We start from the raw sequence: 6,504 nt of genomic DNA, 5'->3' as shown, positions 1-6,504 counted from the left end.
CTCTTCCTATGCATCAGCATGTCATAAAAGAACAATTCATGCACACAAAGTAAAGGCCAATGCATAGTATAAACAGTTTCTTGCAATTTTTTCGTGTGGGAAACATAGAGAGGTGGAGATGTAGTTCCTCTCTCATAATAATTGCAAGTAGGAGCAGCAAGCACATGCATATCATATTCATCAAAATCATCTTGTGTAATAGTAAAACGCAACCCATCAATATAATCCTTAATAAGTGCAAACTTCTCCGATATAGTGTAGTCGGGAGAATTCAAAAGATAATAGGACTATCATGCGTGGGTTAATAGCAACAATTTCATGTTTAACATAACAAACTATAGCAAGTTCATCTCCATGAGAATAATTTATATTGGCATCTTGGCCACAAGCATAGCAAGCATCATCAAAAATGGATATTTCAAGAAAATCAACGAGATCATAACAATCATCATAGCAATCATCCTTCGGTAAGCATGAAGGGAAATTAAACAATGTATGAGTTGAAGAGTTACTCTCATTAGAAGGTGGGCACGGGTAGCTAATCCGCTCTTGCTCCTTTTGTTCTTCGCTCTCCTCCTCATCTTTTTCATCCAATGAGCTCACAGTTTCATCAATTTCTTCTTCCATAGACTCCTGCAAAATATTAGTCTCTTCTTGGCAGCGGAGACTTTCACAATAAACGCATCAGTATCGGAATTGTATTCATAATTCTCATAACAATATTTAAGGATAGCTAAATTTTCAGGTCTGTAGACAACATCATAAAGATTTTCACATTCTTTGAACATAGATTCAATTTCATAAGCACCCATAAAAGCAACAAATTCTTCTATTTGTTCCACATCATAGTAGTCATATATACCTCTAGCATAAGATGCCAAAGTTTCATTATCATTAAATTTGCATAAAAAGGGAAGGTGTGGAGCCGTCATCCTAGAGCAACAACTATAATCATATCTCAAGCATAGTTGCCTAGCATACCATTTCAACATATAAATTTGATCCCATAATAGTTTCCCTTTTTGAGTCAAGCGATAATCCCTAAAGCATTCACGTTGATCCAACATGTCTGACATTGCCAAATTGAATGGGGTTTTCTCTAGATTATCAAAGTAGTACATAATATCTGTCACATAATGAGCATCGAGGGTTTTAGGAGGTTCCTCATCTCCATGAGCAGCAAGTACACCTAAATTTTTTGGTATTTCGTGTTCCATATCCATAACTAAAGATAAAGAACAACTAAGAACAACAAATAAAAACTACTTAGTGATAAAGCAAACAAGCACTAACGAGAATATTCAGCCCACGCTATTGCTCCCCGGCAACGGCGCCAGAAAAAGGTCTTGATAACCCACAAGTATAGGAGATCACAACAGTTTTCGATAAGTAAGAGTGTCGAACCCAACGAGGAGCTAAAGGCAGAACAAATATTCCCTCAAGTTCTATCGACCACCGATACAACTCTACGCACGCTTGATGTTCGCTTTACCTGGAACAAGTATGGAACTAGAAGTACTTTGTAGGTGTTGTTGGATAGGTTTGCAATATAATAAAGAGCATGTAAATAAAAAGTAGGGGCTGTTTAGATAATTATACAACTAAGTTAGTTTTAGTAAAGATCTTTTTATTACGAGAAAATTATTTGTCCCTAGGCAATCAATAACTAGACCGGTAATCATTATTGCAATTTTATTTGAGGGAGAGGCATAAGCTAACATACTTTCTCTACTTGGATCATATGAACTTATGATTGGAACTCTAGCAAGCATCCGCAACTACTAAAGATCATTAAGGTAAAACCCAACCATAGCATTAAAGTATCAAGTCCTCTTTATCCCATACGCAAACAACCTACATACTCTGGTCTGTGCTTCTGTCACTCACACCACCCACCATAAGCAAATCATGAACATATTGTTCACCATACAGTGGGAATCCCTCACGCTTGCGCGACATGGAGAGCACCATAGGACATCACCAATAATAAAACATGCAACTCAAAACCAATCACGATCATCAAATAACCCATAGGACAAAACGGATCTACTCAAACATCATAGGATAGCCATACATCATTGGGAAATAAAATATAGCGTTGAGCACCATGTTTAAGTAGAGATTACAGCGGGTAAGAGAGAGGTTAAACCGCTGCATAAAGGGGGGAAGAGTTGGTGATGATGGCGGTGAAGTTGTTGGTGAAGATTGCGGTGATGATGATGGCCCCCGGTGGCACTCCGGTGCCACCGGAAGCGAGGGGGAGAGAGACCCCCTCCTTCTTCTTCTTCCTTGACCTCCTCCCTAGATGGAAGAAGGGTTTCCCCTCTGGTCCATGGCCTCCATGGCGTGGGAGGGGCAATAGCCCCTCCAAGATTGGATCAGTCTCTCTGTCTCTCTATATTTCTGCGTTCTCAGATTCTACCCTTTCACCGTTTCTTAAATTCCTGGAGATCCGTAACTCTGATTGGGCTAAAATTTTAACATGATCTCTATCCGGATATTAGCTTTCTGACGGGGAAAGAAGGGCACCAACCGCCTTACGGGGTGGCCACGAGGGTCAGGGGCGCGCCCAGGGGGGTGGGGCGCGCCCCCTGCCTCGTGCCTCCCTCGGGCACCGTCTCGCGTGGATTTTTCTTCCCAAAAATCATATATATTCCAAAAAAATCTCCATCAGTTTTTATCCCGTTTGGACTCCGTTTGATATGGATATTCTACGAAACAAAAAATATGCAACAAACAGGAACTGGCACTGGGCACTGGATCAATATGTTAGTCCCAAAAATAGTATAAAAAGTTGCCAAAAGTATATGAAAGATGAATAATATTGGCATGGAACAATCAAAAATTATAGATACAAGGGAGACGTATCACTCTTCCATCGTGCCCCGCCGCCACCGTCTACCCTCCTAGATCTATTTCCACGCTGCGGACATCCATCGCTAACGCAGTATCATCAAATTCTCAGCAGATACATACATGGCGCCGCACTAGAGGTGGTACTCTTTCGTATCTGCTCAACTTATTTATCGCAACAAGAAAATAGATCGCCACTGCTTTACTCTGATTTCTTGTCCATCACTTACTTGTTAGTTGAAAGCAAACATTGGTTGCGAAATTGCCTTTGTCCGGTTTGCACCTTCAGATCCTCCATGGCACGCTCAAGACTATACTCGCAATGCTTATTGTTTTCCCCTTTTATATTCCACACTAGTTTAATGATAGTAGACTAAATTTCAAAATTGGGTCAGTCGATTTTTGAGAGCTCGCCCGAGTTCGGCGGTGCGAAGGAAGGGGCTGGGGTGGGGACGGTGGTTGGGGGGGGGGGTGGTGGGGCCTCGCTGAACGAAGAAAACTCGACGCGGGTGGGGTGGCAGAGTAACACAGGCGGTGGGGACGGTGATTCGGGTGGGGACGGTGTTTCGGCCGGCGGCCCGTGCGGTGTTGTGTATTGGAAGAATCAGAGACGAGGAAGAAGAAGGGTTAGGAGACGTAGGATCTTCGTCGAACAGCCTGAAATGGTCGACAGACCCAAATGACAAAAGTCACGCGACTTGCATGCATACATGCCTTTATATTCAGTACCATCATCGTACCTGCTTAGCACTGCTCCTGAATCCATCAAACTAAACAACATGCCACTCATAATTCCAAACTTGTTGCTCAAATACGAATCTGATATGATGCTGATATTACTAAAACAGATAACGTTTAATTGGTCAGCTAATGTTCCTACTTTACTTTCGAAAAGCACGTGCACCACATATAGAGAGACAGCAGGGAGTTGCATTCTTAATGTGCTCTGGTTCATCATGTGTGGGCATTGCGCAATGAACATTTTATTATCCAAAATCTGCTTGCTCTTCTTTAGCATGTTCCTCTTCCGTTCTTCTTTAATAAGTACTCTCTTCGTTCCTAGATACAAGTCTTTGTATAGATTCCACCATGGACTACATATGGAGCAAAATGAGTGAATCTACACTCTAAAATGTATATGTATACATTTTATGTGATCCATAATGGAAATCTCTACAAAGACTTATATTTTGGAATGGAGGGAGTATGATAGTAGTATAATATGTTCCTTGTAGTGAAGATGAGCAGGGACATTGGCATTGTAGAGGTCTATACGGTCGGTTGTGATGGACACTTCGAACTCTTCGAGCCTCTTTGATTCGTAGGATTTTGTAAACATAGGAATAGGATCTGTAGTGGCCTGCCCACTTGAATCCTACAAGATTAGCAAGGAAATGCGGGGAGCTGTGTCGCCTTTGAGAGTTACACTGATATGAACAGTACCACACCTTCAGTTGAAGAGAGCTGGTATCCGAAGCATTTCTAGCCGTACCGGCAATACTAGCACATATATTCCAGCAAGTTCCACTTTGCTGATTTTACGCCTGATGCTTACGGTTTTCCCGTTATATCTACACTATGATCTGTGTAGCTACTTTGTGTCGCACTAGCAGCAGTCCACTCTTGAAGCTAAACAACACACCAATCATAAGTCCAAAGCTTACTTCTTCAAATATGAATTGTGATATGATACTGATATTAGTTAACAGACACACATTTAATTGGTCAAGTAATGCTCCCACTTGATTTTCCAAATGCATGTGGCCACATATAGAGAGGCAGCATGGAATTGCATTTATTTGGGCGTTGTGATTCATCATGAGTGGGTAGCCAACGTTGTATGCAATGAAGCAGAACCTCAAGAATATGCTTCCTCTTTTGTTCTATAACATGTTCCTCTTTTGTTATTCTGTATTTAGCACGTACAGTATCTTCCTTGTCAGGAAGGGGAGCAGGGACATCTGCAGTCAACAGCTAATAGAGCTGGCCTATACGTGACCGATGGGATTTCAATTAGTAGCGGCAATACAACACCGTATTCTCCAGCCAGTTCCACTTTCCCAATTTATATATCGTGGTTATGGTGTACCCCTTTTATGTACACTACGATCTGCCTAGTTGTTGTGTGCTCTTGTTATCATGATTTGGCAATAAACTCTCCATATAGTATATTATGAACCTATCATCTGTGAACTATCTTTACTTCTGGAGCCCATTTTTTTGTGTACTTGTGCCAGATTATATTAATGCACAGACCATATTACAGCACACATGAGCTCTCTCATCAGAATCCAGTGATAGCACGCAAGGGTAATAGGGGTGCCCCAATATTGGAATATCCTCTGCATTACCAAGATAATCTCACTACTATTTATATTTTCATGGTTCTCAGATATTATACGTAATTACAGTGAATACCAGAATCCGCGCATCAGAAGAATATTGTGGAACACTTCAACGACTTACAAAATTGGCCCCAAGGCATTGAGTGCCATTCTGGATGCAATGAGACTCATACTCTCCCCACCTATAGCACTACAAAAAATACACTTCCGTGATGATACATGTTTGTCACAATAGGTCGCTTTTTTTGTCATGCATGTACATCCATGAAAAATTTATGACAGAATCAAGATAGTCATACCTGTGCTGTCGTAGAAGTGTTACATGACATTACCAAAATTATCATCACGGAAGTGTCCAATTCCATGCCAATAAATCGCGCGTCACAGAAGTGCTTTCGTCAAGGGTGACCGACACGTGGCATCCACCGTAACGGAACGCCGTAAGCTATCGGGTCGGGTTTTGGATCCGATAACCCGTTAACAGCCCCGACCAATGGGGATTTTCCACATGTAAAATCATCATTGGCTAGAGGAAACACGTGTCGGCTCATCGTCGGGACAGATGTCATCCACTCACTGGACAGAAGGCGCCTATGATACGTCAACATGTGGCACGGCCCAACAAGTTTAAATGGGCCGGCCCAACTAAAGGCCCACAAGATTTTGCGGACCATAATGGGCCGGCCCAGCTAAAGGCCCACGAGATTTTGCGGACCATAATGGGCTGGCCCAGCTAAAGGCCGCAAGATATCGCGGGCCATAATGGGCCGGCCCAGGTAAAGGCCCACAAGATTTTTGTGTGCCATAATAGGCCGACCCAGGTAAAGGCCCACAAAATTCTTGCGGATCATAATGGGCCGGCCCAGCTAAAGGCCCACGAGATTTCACCGACATTAATGGGCCGGCCCAGCTGTAGGCCCACATGATTTTGGGGACCCTAGTAGGCCGGCCCGTTAACTGACTGCCATGTTTTGGGCCAAATGTCGGCCCATATTTGATATGGTCTATTAATGGCCTGCCATGCTCCGGGCCTAATAGTGGCCCATATGAGATCCGGCCCGTTAAAAGCCTACCACGTTTTGGGCCAAATTACGGCCCAGATCAGGTCCGGCCCTTTAAGAGGTTTTGGGCCTAATTATGGCCCATATCAGATTCGACCCGTCAACTGGACACTATGCTTTTGGGCCCACTTGCTAAAGGCCCACTTAGTAATTCGGGCTGATATTAGTTTTGGCCTGTTAAGGGTCCGCTTAACATTTCGGCCCTATATTAATTTCAGCCTGTAAAAAGCCCGTCATATAGTTGG

The sequence above is a fragment of the Triticum urartu genome, chromosome 2 (genome assembly GCF_003073215.2).
Source record: "Triticum urartu cultivar G1812 chromosome 2, Tu2.1, whole genome shotgun sequence".
NCBI lineage: Eukaryota > Viridiplantae > Streptophyta > Magnoliopsida > Poales > Poaceae > Triticum > Triticum urartu.
This window is presented reverse-complemented; position numbering follows the sequence as displayed.